Below are 17,530 nucleotides of genomic sequence, written 5' to 3'. Positions count from 1 at the left end.
TCGTCGTCTTGACTTCGTGGTTTGTGAGAATCTTGCTGAACAAACTTGCCAGTTTGCTTGCTAATTCTTACTAGCCATACACAGGTCAATTATGGCCCGATATGGCCACTTCAGGTGTCAGGTGGAAACATACAAGGGGAAGGTTCGGGGCCTTTACCTCACAAAGCAGAAGCTGATTAAAGTGAACCTGAGGTGAGTTATATGGAGGCTGCCCTATTTATTGCCTTTTAAGAAATAACAGTTGCTTGGCTGTCTTGCCGATCCTCTGCCTTCTCTGCCATAGACCCTGAACAAGCATGCAGCAGATCAGGTGTTTCTGACAGTATTGTCGGATCTGACAAGATTAGCTGCATGTTTGTTTCTGGTGTTATTCAAACACTACTGCTGCCAAACAGATCAGCAGGGCTGCCAAGCAACTAGCGTTGCTTAAAAGGAAACAAATATGGCAGCCTCCATATCATTCTAACCTCAGATAAACTGAGGATGAGAGGAGTATGGAAGCTGCCATTCAAGACTCCCTTTAGAAAATGCTACTTGTTAGGGGGTTGAACCTCTGCATTTACAATAATGCTTTCTGCATACCTGCCAACTTTTTGAGATAAGAAAGAGGGACAATTAAAGAGAACCCGAGGCGGGGTTCTCACAACGAAATCCCCATACAGAGGCTGGGTCTGCCTATAGAGCCAAGCCTCTGTTGTTATTTAGATCGCCCCTAAATCCCCCCTGCGTTCAGGGAGACCTCATAAATCACAGCCACTCTGCGCGGGCTGTTTTTACCTTTGTAACCTCAGTCTCCGCTCTCCCCCGCCTCCTGCAGAGCTCCGGTTCCCGTCCACGTCCCTTGCCTCCAATCAGCGGGGAGGGAAGGGACGTGGGCGGGGACCAGAGCGATGCAGGAGGCGGGGGAGAGCGGAGACTGACGTTATAAAGGAAAACACAGCCTCTGACAACTCGGTGTCAGCAGCGCGGCTGGTATTTATGGGGGGATTGCAGAGCGCAGGGGGGGGGGGGGCTTAGGGGTGATCTAAATAGCAACAGAGGTTGGGTTCTATAGACAGACCCAGCCTCTGTATGTGGATTTTATTCTCAGAACCCCGCCTCAGGTTCTCTTTAAGTCATGCCCCTGTCACATACCTAGTCACGCCCCCGCCACACCCCTAGTCGCATACCATAAAGATTTCATGAGAAAAACATGTTGTTTTTTTTAATTCAAACCACACTGGTTATTTCTATCCTGGTTCATTTTCCTTCATATTAACATATGAAAAGAAATATATACATTTAAAGGATGGGAATAGAGTCAATGAAACACATTTTTCAGTAGAAAAATACATATATTTACATAGATCTGTACATCAGTCGTGAAAAAGGGACAAATGAGCAAGAGAGCAGGACAGAGGGATTTGGTTCCGAAAGAGGGACTGTCCCTCCAAAAGAGTCCCTCTGAGTCACAGAAAAGATATGCAGATCAGATATCCTGACTCAGTCTGACTCAGATTGCTACATGTTTGCTGCAGGTGGGGGAGTCCAATTAAATTGAGGCCAAGAGACCTGTATAAATAGCAGAAAAATTGTATTAAAAAAAACCATGATAACACTATGGTAGTTTCTGTACTGCTCTCACTCCAAGATTTCATCTAAAAATATAAACAACCGTTTTACGGTAAAATAAAATTCACAATAATGTCCCCTCAAGTACAGAACTGGTGTCGGTAGGATTGGGTTTGTGGGTCATTGCCAGCAAAGCACTACTGTGCTATGTTATGTGGCCCTCTTTGTGCTGCATGATGGGAGAGGTGCATTATGCTTGCTCATTATGGAAAGACATTTACTGTAGGGTGTACCTGTCCCCTGTTTGTAGAGCGAGTGGAAAACAACACAGATATGTTCCTTTTCACAGCCCCCTTCCCCCATCATCTACACGGCTCAGTTCCAAGATTTTACACTAGTCAGCACGAATCTGCCGGCATTAGCTGACATCAGGGCTGAAGCTGGGTGGTACTAAGCTCATGCCAATTTTATTTGTCCTTTAGTCCTTTAGGACTAAAATATACCACGTCGCTTGCTTCACGGCTATTGTTCACAAAGCCTTAAAGCAAACCTGAATGAAAATAAACCGAAATAGATAAACAATTGTATCCATAGCCCTACTACTAACTAGAGCTTTCCTAGAATTCCACAGTTTTATTTTGTGTTTAAAAGCTGAAATTGTAAATTGAATGTTTTATTGTCTGACTTGAATGGCACAGTCTTTAAGGCTGGTTTCGCAGTGGGAAGTTAAAGTCCCACGTTGCAGCAGCCAGTAACACAGCCTAACTCACAGCACTGTAAAATCAATGTGCTGTTCACAGTGCACACATTGGGCCTGATTCACAAAGCGGTGCAAAGTGTTTACACGCCAGTGAAAAGCCCTTTATCACGCCTAAACTCAGTTTAGGCATGATAAGAAGAAACTCGCGCGAATTTTCCACGCGCAACCGCTCGGCGCACAGTGCAGTGCGCGCAATGCGCCCATTAAACCCTATGGGCGCTGCGCGCGGAGTTGCGTGATTGCATGCGCAAAACTTTGCGCGCTGGACTTTGCGCGCGATAAAGGAGCACAAAGCGGTGCTAACTCAGCGGTGCAAAGGTTATCACGCCTAAAGTCTTTTAGGCGTGATAACTGAGTTATCACCGCTTTGTGAATCAGGCCCATTGCGTTAGGGTATAACGCTGCACGTTAAATGAAAGTGCAGCATACTGTAGATTATACCCCATAGAGCTGGGTTAGATTGTTTACACATGCTCAGTGACTAGCCATATGGCTAATTATTATTCACTGCACTGTGGTGACTCGTGGTGGGACTATAGTGTTGTCCGGATCATGAACGAATTGTTCATTTGATCCGGATCTTTTTTGTGAGTCGAATCATCCGGATCATCACAATGAAAGATTCGGTTCACAGCGGATGTCTGTCTGGAAGAAACAGGAACATACAGAATGTACAGTGCAGGGAAAGTCCTGTCCTGCTAGTCATTTCACCCCCAGTCTGCTTCCCTAGTAAAATGATTCAAATGGTTCGGTTCAAAGATCCGGACCTCCTATCACTAACCTGGAGTGGCTGCTTTGAGAGCTGCATAACGCGGCTCAGTCTGACGTCCAACTTCAACACAACCATGTGTTGCGTTAGGGGCACGTTATGCGACCTTAACGTCCCCTAAAATGCAACGTCTTGGTGGGAAGAAAGTAGCCTAAAGGATACATCTGGAAATTCTAAAAAAAATTCAGATTTCCTTTCCTGGGGCTTCCTCCAGCCCCTGGAAGCCTATGTGTCCCTTGCCACAGCTCCGCTCCAAGCTGGTCTCCAGGGGTCCCCTCCATAGCAGCTGCTGACCCAGGCAGGTCAGTAGCCTCTGCGCATGTATGAGGCCATGCCGCTTGTGGTTGTGCTCCCGTAGCCAGGAGTGTTCTGCGCAGGACGCTCCCCGCCATGGACGCACGACTGCGAGCAGCGGCGCCTGTGCACGAGCAGAGGCCACTGACCTAGCCAGGGCGGTGGCTGCTATGGAGAGGACCCCGGGAAACAGGCTTGGTGCGGAACTGCGCCAAAGGATACATAGGCTTCCAAGGGCTAGAGGAGGAAAGTAAATCTGATATTGTTTTAGAATTCCCAGATGTATCCTTTAAAGGGAAACTGAAGAGAGAGGTATATGGAGGCTGCCATGTTTATTTCCTTTTAAAAAATACCAGTTGCCTGGCAGACCTGCTGATCCTCTGCCTCTAATACTATTAGCCATAGCCCCTGAACAAGCATGCAGCAGATCAGGTGTTTCAGACTTTAAAGTCAGATCTGACAAGACTAGCTGCATGCTTGTTTCTGGTGTTATTCAGATACTACTGCAGAGAAATAGACCAGCAGGGCTGCCAGGCAACTGGTATTGCTTAAAAGGAAATAAACATGGCAGCCTCCATATACCTCTCTCTTCAGTTCCCCTTTAAATTTCCCACAGTTCCATCTTGAATAATTGACCTTTTTATCTATTCCCCTGCACTCAGAAGCTCTTCTATGCCATGCAAGAGTTATGGCTTGTAATTACTGTAGTTACCAGTGAGAGTTGTGCTTTAAGGACAACTGAAGTGAGAAGAATATGGAGGCTGTCATATTTATTTCTTTTAAACAATACTAGTTACCTGGCTGCCCTGCTAAACTATGTGGCTGCAGTTATGTCTGAATCACACCAGAAACTAGCATGCAAATAATCTTGTCAGATCTGTCAATAATGTCAGAAACGCCTAATATGCTGAATGCTTGTTCAGGGTCTGTGGCTAAAAGTATTAGAGGAAGAGCATCATCAGGATAGCCAGGCAACTAATATTGCTTAAAATGAAATAAATATGGCAGCCTTCATATGCCTCTCGCTTCAGTTGTCCTTTAACCTGACTTTTTAACCCTTGCAGTGTGAAAAAAAACAAAAACAAAACAAACACAACTTAGTTCTATGTAGGCTTGGAAATGTAAATACATGGTTGTCTCATTATGTCACATGTCACTTCAGGTACCTTTTAATGCAAAACACACAGCACAGTTTTAGACCTCTATATAAAAATACATACACACGCATGATAAAAGTCAGCTGAGGCAGCTGATAAAGACCACCTCAGCCGATAATCAGGCATGTGTACAGTAACCCCTGACCGCCCCCTGCAAGTGATCACCTTGGTTGAGTGACAGCTGATCCCATTGTGCACGCCGCCCCTGCCCACCACATAATGCCACACAACACCACACATGTGCCACTCCATCAGCTCTCCGCCCTCCCACACATAGCTCCTCCCCCACATAGCAACAGAGTGTGTTGTCAGCTATACAGCTGACTTCATGTGTGTTTAGCAGCAGAACAGCAATGTTGCCTAATGAGTGACATCAGACATAGGTGTGTACGCACTTTTAGACAGAACTAATACTATATGCATTAGGGATTGATGCAATAGATCAACATTTAAAACACAGAACATTTATATTGCACTTTTCTCCTGGCAGACTCAAAGCACCAGAGCTGCAGCCACTAGGACGCGCTGTATAGGCAGTAGCAGTGTTAGGGAGCACAAGGTCTCCTACTGAATAGGTGCTGGCTTACAGAACAGGCAGAGCCGAGATTCAAACCCAGGTCTCCAGTGTCAGAGGCGGAGCCCTTAACCATTACACTATCCAGCCACCTGAAAGACTCTTGTCGCAAATAAATATTTAGGGATGATTATCCAAGGCCAGGGCCGAGGCGACAGAGGCTCCAGCCTCAGGGCACAGTGTAGAAGAGGAAGCACAACTCACTCATCTATCGTTCAGCTATGTGTGTTTACAGTACAGAGAAATAAGAAAAGGGGATACATGGCAGTGACTGCAAGCCAGATAACTAGAGATTAAGGTGTTTAGGGGGTTGGGGCCCTGGGGCGCCTCTTAAGCCTCATCTAAACGCGTAGATGAGGCTGCGATCCGGCGGCTCGACTCTTCCGCGTACCCGCGCGTGCCCGCCGCGTCACCGCTCGCCACGCGTGCGCCGCATACGATTCCCCGCTCGTCCCCGCCGGCGCCGCTTATCTTCCGCTCGATTCCCTCCCATTGTCCCCTCGCGGGGAGCGAGCAGTGAATCGGCGGAAGCAAGATCCGTCCTGTTGGATCTTATCAATCGAGCTGCATCAGCGGCTCGATTCATAAGGAGCATCGCGGCCGCATCTACGTGTGTAGATGCGGCTTTAGTCTAATAGCAATCAGTGTGTGATGGCTGGGGTGGGAGGGATGGAGGGGTGTCTCAGCCTTGGGTGCTGGAGGACCTTGTCCTGGCTCTGTCCAAGGCATAGCTAGAGACCTATAACAAAATGGGCAGGGGCCACAAGTTCAAGTTGCAGTCAGCTTAGAACTTTCAATATTGACAGTAATTTCATAGTACTCCTTTTTTGCAACCATAGCAACAATTTGGAGTACAGTCTTGCAGAATAATAAAAATAAATAACCGCAGAAAAAGGGAGCCTGGCTCATGTACAGCCTCTGCAGAAATAAACTGATGATACAGTATAACACACTTTACATGTTAGAAACGCTGTAGGATTCATTTCTTGTCAAGTACATAAAAAACAAATAAAATAAGTTGAAATAAGGTTCGCTTGTTAATCATTTGCAATATAAAGAGTTAGGTAAGTGACACGCCTTTCTATCCAATCAGTGGAGAAGGGAGGCGGTAAGTAGTGCAAGTGCCACACCCACTATCCAGATGTCATAGCAGGAAGCCAGGCTACTGTGATAATGCAGTGGCTCACTCAGAAGCCCCGCCCCTGTAAAGTCCTCCTGGAAATTTAAGATGGGTTTTTGAAGGGGGGAGGGGCTACTTTATGTTAGATAAGGGAATAAGGTGGAAGGGGGTCACAACATTTAATGTTAGTTGTGTATCTGTAACACATGGAATTATTTACATTTCTCTTCAATGCTGTATATTTCCTTGAGTTATCACATCATCTTTTCAGCTTCACTGAAAGATGTTTTTAAGACGCCATAAGCTCTAAATCAGTGCCGTATTTCTGGAAAGGCCAAAAAGGCCCAGGACTCTGATAGCTGCTGTCCAGGGGGGCGGCTAAACATGGAAGAGAGGTTGCAGCATATAGAAAAGAAGGCAGTGAGTGGAAAGAGGAGGCTTCAGACAGGGAGCAAGACATGGAAAAAGTGAGCTGCTGCCCATTGCCAAATGAGCTGTACATTTAGGAGAGGGGCTGCTTTCCAGTGCTATTACAAGTGGAAGAGGAAGCTGCATATGGAATGGAATATTGTTGCTGCACAAGGAAGGGGAGCCAAAAGAAAGTTGGCCTAGGGGCGGAAAAGAAATCTAGCCTTGCTCTAAACTGTATATAGTACATAATACTACATTATATATAATACATTTTTAAGTGATTGTAGCACAAAAATAGATGCAGTTCCCCATCAGGTCCTCCACTAGATGGGAGGGTTTACATTTAGAAACCTAGCATGATTGGCTGACGACAGGGAGTCCAGACCATTTTGATTGGCTCCTTAGTGGACCAACTACTATTTAAAGCCGTTTGAAGTTGTATCCAGAGGGCTTGTCGGCTTGATAAAGAGAGAAGGCTCCTCTCGAAATGTCGCATAGGTTTGCCCTTTTTAATGCTTTTGATGCTTTAAAAATAAAGAGCTGGGTCTCTTCTCTTGGAAATGATGTATAATACATAATCACTTCACATAACTAACTGTAAAAATCACTGCCCACGCTGTATGGGTTCTATAACATGAGAGGTGGTTGCCAACTTCTATGGTATGGTAAAAATAAGCCAATACCTTTGCTTCTAGTTAATTTCCAAGGTAAAGAAGATGCTATTCTGGTAGATACTAGAAAGGCCCTGGCATTGTGTGTATATTTAGGTTAGTTTTAAGCCCCATCTACACGATACGATTCTTTGTACGATTCGATTACGATTCTATTTACAATTCGATTAAATCCGACATGTCCGATTGGGATTCGATAAAATTCGATTTGCCATTGTTTTGCAATTACAAATCGAACTGAATCGAAACGAATCCTGATCGGACAAGTCGGATTTAATCGAATCGTAAACAGAATCATAATCAAATCGTACAAAGAATCGTATCGTGTAGATTGGGCTTTAGGTTAAGTGTACTAGATGAGTTAACTCTGGCCCGGTTAATATGGATACCAGCACTTGACTATAACATAGCCAATGCTAGCACCTAGGGATTTAGGATCAGGGCCAAGGGTTTTCTGGTCAAGAGTGTGGTTATTTTGTATGCAGATAGTCATCTATATACCTGAAGTACCAGTTAGGACTCTCCAGTTAATTTGGGCACGGTAATCAGCAATTGTACAGTATAGCTTTAGTGCAAGATAATATTATAATGGCACAAAGAGCTTGGATTCACTGCCAGGAGCGAAGGTGACGGAGGAAAGGTGACTATTGGTTAGGTTTATCAGTTGTATATAGTCACCACCAGTTTAAAGGGGTTTGGGATAATGTAGAAGGAGGTTAGTTGTAATGTTTAGGGTAAAGAGTTTGGGATTAGACAACAGGAAGGAGGTTTTGCAAGTAAAGGGGGTTAACTAAGAGGCTAAGGAAACACGAAGTATGAGGGATATGGAGGCTGCTATATTTATTTCTTTTAAGCAAAACTAGTTGCCTGGCTGCCCTACTGATCTTTAATGCATCAGTAGGGTTTAAATCGCACACCTGAAACAACCATGTGGCTATTCCAGTCACACTACTGTCAAAAACATCTGATCTATATGCTTGTTCAGAGTCTATGGCTAAAGGTATTAGAGGCAGAGATCAGCAGGACAGCCAGGCAAATTGCATTAAAGGATGTAAATATGGCAGCCTTCATATCACTCTAACTTCAGGTGTAATTGAATGTCCCTTATTCAATTCAATTTTTCTCCTAAAATTTCTCCCATGTTATATTTTTAAACTTTAAAAAAAAAAAATATATATATATATATATATATATATATATATATATATATATATATATATATATATTTTTTTTTTTATTTTTTTTTTGCCACCAGCAAGTAAGAAAGTGATCCAAACCATTTTGACAGTACTCATAGCTTTTCTTACTTTTTCAATTGAAGAGTGGTGAAAAGTTTTAACAGAAGACGAAAAATGATCTCCTTGGAGTAAACTTAGTAGAAAATGTGGCCCATATGCAATTCAGTTTTTCTCCTAAGTTTTCTCCTGGGTGATATTTTTACATTTGTTAATAAAAAGCATTTTAAGCCGTCAGAAAGCAAGAAAATGCTCTAAATAATTTTCATAGTACTTTTTCATTTACTTTTTGGTGCTTTTTTAGTTGAAAAGTGTAGGAAAGTTGTTTTAATTTGAAGATGAAAAATTATCTCCTTGGAGAAAACTCAGGTGAAAAAGTGAATTGCATATGGGCCCGTGAATTAAACCAGGGCCTATAGCCCATATGCAATTCACCAATTCACTATTTTTCCTAGGAGAACATTTTTCATCTTCTCTTAGCAAAATGCTTAAAAGTTATTTTAATTGAAAAGGTACCAAAAAGTAAGTGAAAAAAGTACTAAATTATTCTGAGTATTTTCTTGCTAGCTGGTGGTTTATATAGTATTTTATTGATAAGATGTGAAAATATTACCTAGGAGAAATCCTAGGAGATAATGGGCCATATGCAATTCACTTTTCTCCTAGGTGATATTTTTTATAACTTGTAGATAAAATGCCTTTTACACCACCAGCAAGCAAATAAACACTCAAAATAATTTGGACAGTACTTTTCACCTACTTTGTGGTACTTTTTCCATTGCAAAATTCTAAAAAGTTGATGTAAATTAAAGATGAAAAATTATCTCCTAGGAAAAAACTCGGGAGAAAAAGTGAATTGCATATAGGCCAATGGCCGATACGCAATTAACTTTTTCTCCTGAGTTATCTCCTGGGAGATAGTTTTCATTTTCTTTTTAAAATAACTTTTCAGCATTTTACAATAGAAAAATTACCCAAAAGTTAATGAAAAAGTATTCTCAAAATTATTTTGAGTATTTTCTTGCTTGCTGGTAGTTTAAAACGCATTTTATGACAAGATGTGAAAAAAAAACATATATGAGAAAACTCAGGAAAAAAAGTGAATTGTTTATGGACCAATGGCCCATACGCAGTTCACTTTTTTACCTGAGTTTTCTCCTAGGTGATAATTTTTCAGCTTCTTTTTAAAATAACTTTTGAGCATTTTGTAATCTAAAAAGTACCAAAAAGTAGGTGAAAAAGTACTATCCAAATAATGTTGAGTGTTTTCTTGCTTGCTGGTGGCTTAAAAGGGATTTTATAACAGAGTGTGAAAATATCACCTGGGCTAAAACTCAGGCGAAAAAGTGAATTGTATATGGGCCAATGTTCATATTCTCTTTAAAATAACTTTTAAGCATTTTACAATTGAAAAAGTATCTAAAAGTTTGTGACAAAGTACTATCAAAATAATTTTGAGTATTTTCTTGCTTGCTGGTGACTTAAAAGGCATATTATGACAAGGGCCCATATGCAATTAACTTTTTCACCTGAGATTTCTCCTAGGAGATACTTTTTCAACTTGTTTTTAAAATATCTTTTCAGCACTTTGCAATTTAAAAAAGTACCAAAAAGTAAATGAAAACGTACTGTCAAAATTATTGGAGTATTTTCTCACTTTTTGGTGGTTTAAAATGCACTTTATTGACAAGATGTTAAAATATCACCTAGGTGAAAAATCAGGAGAAAAAGTTAATTGCATATGGGCCTGTGTGTTTTCCAGGTACATACAAAAGTCACCAAACTGAATCTTGCCATCTTTGACATGAATATTTGTCATGTATGGAACCAAATGCAAAGCAGTGTTTTTTTACAACAAAAGTGGAATGGACGTTGTCAACTTTCCTCCAGGGTTTTGTTTCAAAGGGACTTATTGTATATACTTGAGTATAAGTCTAGAAATTTAGGTCTGATTCACTTCATAAAATTATAGGGGTCGACTTATACACGAGTTACAGGCAACACTGAGCACACTGAGTAATGTGTGTACTAATAGTGACATTCCCATTTGCAGCAATTTACCCAGTGGTAAGTGATACTTTAAATAAAGGAAATGCCAGGAAGACACAGGTCCGAATGTGCTGGCCACAACAATTAACAAGGAAAGGGGGAAAATACTGGGCTGCAAAAAGGGGGGGGGGTTGCTGGGCTACAGGAAGGGGAGTGAAAAATGGCTGCACTTGGGGGCCTGGAGGAGTTCTTGGCTGCACTTAGGAGACAGGAGTGCTTAATGGCTGTAATACTGTATGCAGTGCAGTCATTAACCCCTCCTGGTCTGCAAGTGCAGCCATTAACTTTGCTGGGTAGACTTATACTTGAGTCAATAAAAAATTCCAGCTTAAGAGGGTTGAATATTGGGGTCGACTTATACATGAGGTCGACTTGTATTCGAATATATATGGTACATAGATCAAACAGTATGCAGAATTCCTACTGAACGTTGAAAATCATGGTGTTTGCTACAGCCGTGCTTTTCTTAAGCATATGTTAACACTGAATGATAAATACAAGATGAAGACTTTCTGCACAGTTCACGGCAAGGTTGGAATCATATATTTCTCGGTCCTAGGCCAACTTTCTTGTGACTCCTTGCTTGTTGAGCAGCCCCCTTACTATTCCATGTTCAGCCCTTTTTTATCTGTAACATCCATGTACAGCAGCCCTTCTCTTTCACTTACAGTTCTGTTGAGAGCAGCATCTCCCCTCTTCCATATGTTGCTCCCCTATTGTAGCCTCCCCTTTTCATTTTCATCCTACTCTTCCATATGTGCTACCTCTCCTTCATGTTCAGCTGCCCTAGGCCCAGGCCTTTGTGGCGTTTCCAGAAATGCATCCCTAGTTATCAGTACAGGTTATTTTGAGCTTATGCCAGGTTTGAGTTCTTGAAACGTACATAACTGAATGCTACCAGGGTGGGTTAGATTTAGGCACCACCAGAGGAAGGGTCTTAGGATTAAGCACCACCAAGGGGGTTTAAGGGTAAGGCACCGACAGGGGAAGGGTCTTAGAGTTAGGCACCACCAAGGGGGGTTTAATGGTTAGGCACCACTAGGGGAAGGGTCTTAGGGTTAGGCACCACCAAGGGGGGTTTAATGGTTAGGCACCAACAAGGGAAAGGTTTTAGGGCTAGGCACCATCAAGAGGGGTTTAAGGGTTAGGCACCACCAGGGGAAGGGTCTTAGGGCTAGGCACCACCAAGGGGATTTAAGGGTTAGGCACCACCAGGGGAAGGATTTTAGGATTAGGCACCACCAAGGGGGTTTAAGGGCTAGGCACCACCAGGGGAAGGGTCTTAAGGTTAGGCACCACTAAGGTGGGTTTAAGGGTTAGGCACCACCAGGGGAAGGTTTTAGGGCTAGGCACCACCAAGGGGGGTTTAAGGGTTAGGCACCACCAGGGGAAGTGTCTTAGGGTTAGGCACCACCAAGGGGGGTTTAAGGGTTAGGCACCACCAGGGAAGGGTCCTGTGTGAGAGTAGGGCTAGGTTTAGCCATAGTAAAATATCGGCAAATATTATCAATATTTTACTACCAAAATCTAGTAGTAGAATATGGCTAATTTTAGCAATATTTTGAGAGCGGCAATCCCCTGTACCCTTTTTTTCCAGGCACCTTTTTTAATACATGCCAATAAAATACTTTTTTTTAAACAGTTACATTTTATTTTTGAATAAAACAGAGAAAAATGTAACATACAGAGAAAGCACAGATTGTCCAGAGCAATATAGGTTTATATCATCCAATATCATTCATCAGCATCAGTCAATGACAACGTATATGTCCATATCAATTATGTACGATTAAAAGCAATACAGGTCTAGAAAAGTCACGATCTTGATATGTTAATATTCAGGTATTTAATTGTGTTACAGCGTGTGGTTATACAAATCTGAGGAATTTTGGAGGAAAAGAAGAAAATAAGGGGAAAAAAAGGAAGAAAATAAAGTCTGGTGCCGACTGCTGAGAAATTATTTTAAACAGACAATAGAAGGTTATCTCATATGAGAAAAAGTGAATTGAACAAGTGCTAATAAGTCCAATGTATTCCTTATGAAAATCAGCAATTCCAGTACAGCTGGTTGGCAGTAGCAGCAATACTACAACTCTCACTTGTATCCTGTGTTTCTGTCTTCACAAGCATCTTGTTTAGAACTATAGGTGGAGAAACCTAATATTACTCCTACCCATCTAAGGATTTTTAAATAACCTATAAATCCTTTACAGAACATATACAAAAAGCAAGGCAGCTTATCTGTATCTGAAAGCAGCACTTTTCTGGCATCATCGCCGAGTACATCCTTCATGGAGCCAGAGACATTTTCCTCCTCACTTACAGTATTTGCATTGCAACTCCTTCTCCCCTCTCCCAACCTGATCACCAAGTCAGGCCAGTGGTCTGTGCTATAAGATCTTACAGCTATACCTTTTTTAGAAAACGACTGCAGATGAGATAAGAAGGAGCCCAGGAGGTTATTACTACAGAACTTGTTGCGGTATTGCTAAGATTAGCATATGTACATTTTACATGTTATACATCAATACTGTCTGGTCTGCTGAAAGATTTCACTTTTTGGCTGGTAATACACAGGCAAAATAATAAAGAAACCCAACTAACACTGGCTCGGCTGTGTTTACCAACGAAGATCACACTGCAGATCAGACTGTACTTAGAAGCTAGGGTTATGTACGGCCAACACAGGCCCAAACCCCCATCAGATCTCTGCAGGGAACCAAAGTTTAAGAATTCTCAGTTTACAAGAATTGAGGCCTACAGGCTTTGTGTATTATTGCTTCTCCCCAAATGACAGCATCCTCAATGCAGCTGCCTAAAGTTTTGTACACACACCAGATTGTTGTCACTCAACACAATTGATTGTAGTCTTTTCAGGTAAATACTTAACATGTGTACTAGTGCTACTCTAATATCGGAGGCAATCCTCTCCTCTGACAATCTCAGCCACCCCCTGTCCCTCTTGCTCAGCAGTGGGGATGGTCAAGAAGATGCAATTAAATCCAAGCTAATACGAATTTTATGCAAACGTATGCAGCTTGCAAAGGATGAAAACACAGCAGCTGCATACATTTACTTAAATTTGTATCAGCTCAGAATTATTTGCATCTTGCTGACCATATCCACTACTACATCTGTACAATACTGGAGGGGTAAACTGTCACTTAAAGTAATCACAAAAATGTTTTTAAAGAGAAATGTATCCTAGATCTATACAGCTTCAATCGTTGTTTTTGTTTTATTTATTTTTTATTATATCAACACACGTAAATCCAGCGGAAATGCTGACCTGACTGGTTTTGGACTAGGCCACCTCCTCATGGGGGAGTCTCGGAAATTCCTTTATTCTTCACATAGATACGCCCTAGAAAAGACCTACACAAAGATGCTGACCCCCAATTTCCCTAACCGCTTGCATACTGTTTGTTTACAAAAGCAGTGCGTGCTTTTGTAAATAAATACATACCTGAAAATCCCCCGCGAGACGATAGACTAGTCCAAAACCTGTCAGATTTTCATTGCCTATTGTAAGTGACAGCAACATAGGAAAAGGGTAATTTATAATGCACTTTACTGTGGAAAAAAATTCACTCTTTTTTATGTATATGTATTTTAAATTTTACAACTTTTCGCATTAGCTGTCCTTTTATTGCTAACTGTGCTCTTTCAAATTTTTGTAAATTAAGCTGGAGTGAAATGAGTTTGATAAATGAAAGGAGAATTTTCTATGTCCTTTTTTACTGTTTGTTTACAAATAATTGCATCATTGCATGTCTATTCTTTCTAATATATTAGTTTGTATCTCTAAGTTATCCCACCCAATTTCTGAAGACTAAGCTCAAGGCCCATCCCTGTTTGCCAGCCTGATACCTCCCTGCATCTCCTGCCTGGAGACCATACACAAGAGCACAATCTCACCTACGATTGACTGGAACAAGTCGTGTGACACCAATTAGCATGCAAAGCATTCTATTTAAAAAAAAAAAAAAAAAACACCAATAAATAATTCATTTTAACGCACGTCAGGATTTATTAACCAATTCCACAAAATATTGCAGCCCTTCCTCATCGCTTGCATACTACGTCAACGCAGCAAGGTCAATATCCAAATGGCTTTCCATATGCTTATGCTATCTACATTAAAAGCCACAGAGCGCAAACCTTGCCCAGACCTCATGTCATGCTAAAGGATGCTGACAGGAACTGTTGTATAATTAATGACCATTTCAAAGGAAGTGACCAAGTTATGATGAGTCAGGTGAAATGGATAATGTAGACAACTGCAAAAAAAAAAAAAAAAAGGGAGGAGGGTGGGGGGTTAAAAAAATAAATCACTGAACAACTATTTATCTTTCGTACAGCTAACAGCAGCTTGCTTTTGTTCCATAAGATAATGAAAAGATCCCATATATAAAGACACCCTTTGATGCTGCAAAACAAAACAGCCAGGCCCTTTTGGAGATGCTCTAATCTAGAGGAAGGCCCAGATGCAGAGGCACAGATCAATGATTGAGAGCAAGGATATTCTCATCGCTTCATCTTAAAATAAACACAGCGCTAAACAGACTGGATAAAAAACAAAACAAAACAAAAAGACCTCAAAGAAAAAAAATTACTATAAAAATAATAAAGTGAAACACTTGCGAGATGAACCTATTTTTATTTTTTCTTGAAGGAGAAAAAATGAAAGACAAATCTTTAGCATTGCCATATACTCTGCTTCGAAACCCACCGGCCATATAAACGGCAGGCCCCCCCGCTTGTGAGCTACGGGGGCCGATCTTGGCATGGAATATCATTTGGGCTGACCCCTATATTGGCAGACAGACGGCAGCCCCCTATATTTTGGAAAATGCGCAAAAGAGATCAATGATGCTAGGTTAGCTTCAATATGCAGCATTTTCTGAGTTTGGGAGACCGCACAGTGCCATCTAATGGTACGAAAACATGTTGACACTCGAGGCATTAACAAGACACGTTAATGGACCGCAGCTCGGCGAGCTGTTTCAATCCACCTCTGCTTAGGTAAGCCACAGTGGGGGTGGAAAAAAAAAAGAAAAAGGCTCAAATGAATTTTTTTATGTGTGGATATAAAGATGTATACAACCTACACTCATCATCATATCAACAAATTAGCCACATTAGCCAGTGTATTTATTTTTCACTTCCTTTGGCAGTTTATGTTTGTGAAACTATATATTTTTTTTCCTTCTGTTAAGTGATGATTGCCACTGCAGGAATTTGAGTACGCCAGACCACATTACAATGCTAGACACAGCCTATGCAAAACCCCTTTTTGGGGGTTTTACATTTAAAAAAAAAAAAACACCTTCATTATGTGTAAACTTTGCCATTGACATGTTTTCCTAATTTTTTAATCAACTACAGAGACAGACAAAACACAAAGAGAATAATTAATTAACACAAATGTAGTGCTGCATTTTTGAATGTAAAAAAAGGCCTCATTGACATATCATTAACCCCTGCTGTTATTAAAAAAATATATAAATAAAGATATAGAAAAAAAATACAAAATGAAACTAAAAGGTATTTAAAACAGATGTCAAAGTTGTCCTTGCAGAATGGCTAAATTCACTTATAATGCAGACTAGGTAGCAGGTGACCATCAGAGTCGCCTAAATTAAATCTGGGAACTGACCCACCATCGACATTATTTAAAATGCGATTGAACCATTTACAACAGATGTCTGAGTTGCCACTGCAGACCACATTACAATGACTAAATTTAATCACATAGCCCAGAACACAGTGAAGCAGAATACTAATGCAGGTGCTGATCACCAGTGAAGCAGACTGAATTCTTCATCCGCTTTTGACTTTGATATTATTAGTACATACACCGCTTCTCTACTGTAGCTTGCCTCTGCATTCCAATAGATAATACAGGATCAATGACTCCTATGTAAGGTGTGCTGCACTGGCTGTGTACAGCACAGATCTGAGGTCTCTGCATTGTGTGTCTCCTGCCCTGTCCTGGGGCTGTCAAGAAAACACATCCCTGATTTTTGCGCAGAATACACTGAACATGACCTCCACCTATGCAAAGGGAATAATGAAAACTTACTAAGTGGCTCAGATATGGACCATGAAGTTGCCCAGCATCCCTCAACCCAGACCCCCCTCCCGGGCAGCATCCTCCCATTAAATCTGCCCTCCTAGGCCACTAAGTCAAGGTGGCCAGAAAATAGGTCCTTGCCAGGGAAGAAAAAAAAATCATGTGTCAGCTATCAAGCAAACAGCTGTTCATGCAACGTTGCAAATTCTGCCCCATCACGTCTCCAGCCTTTGCTCTGCACTGTGCTGCACCCAATGCAGAAAACACTGCAATGGGCAAACGTTATTCATTAATCAGAGGCAGGCTGAGCAAGGCAGGCTAGGGGGGGATGCTGCAGGCTTACCTGATGGAGGAGAAAGTCTGCAAACCATTGTCAGTAGAGGGAACCTGCACCAAGAATAATCAGAAGGGAACTGGAGGAGATTCCTTGCTCAGGAGGATGCAAATCCCTAAAGCCACAAAAGCTGACAAAGCATCTGCCCTTTAATCCATTATGACTGAAAAAAGACCGTGAGGCTTCTAAGCAACCCTTCTTCTTTTCTTCTCCTTGCTCCCTGCTCTGAGCATCACTCTACAGTGGCTAATATATAGCAGGAAAAGGCTTACAGAAGCATACAGAGGCTGCAAAGCAAACGTGGACACCAGCGCCATCTGCTGGGGAAACGTCTAAGTGCAGCCTGCAGCTATCACAATACTGTTCAATTTTCATTTTTTTCCTCCCCCCTGTTCTGCAAAGGTTTTGCCGCATGACTAAGATCGTGATGGTGAATACTTCAAAGAAAGGGACTGTGTAGGTATCTGTTTTAATAGCAGTATTACTAACAGGGGAGTGGGGGTAGATTGCATAAGGATAAGGATGCTTA

The 17,530-nt window shown here is 41.7% G+C and overlaps 1 protein-coding gene across 1 annotated transcript in view; it reads right to left on the bottom strand.

Moving 5' to 3' along the window:
• Positions 1-17,231, bottom strand: part of LOC137525001 (sodium channel protein type 2 subunit alpha-like) — a 310,605-nt gene extending 293,374 nt beyond the window's left edge. Inside the window, exon 1 of the mRNA XM_068245618.1 lies at positions 17,011-17,231. The gene's annotated coding sequence lies outside the window, so the exon portion shown is untranslated. The remainder of the gene's footprint in view (positions 1-17,010) is intronic.
• Between the last annotated feature and the right edge of the window lie 299 nt (positions 17,232-17,530).

Source organism: Hyperolius riggenbachi, chromosome 7, assembly GCF_040937935.1.
Source record: "Hyperolius riggenbachi isolate aHypRig1 chromosome 7, aHypRig1.pri, whole genome shotgun sequence".
Lineage (NCBI taxonomy): Eukaryota > Metazoa > Chordata > Amphibia > Anura > Hyperoliidae > Hyperolius > Hyperolius riggenbachi.
Note: the sequence above shows the minus strand (reverse complement) of the source record. Positions and strands in the feature narration are given on the sequence as shown.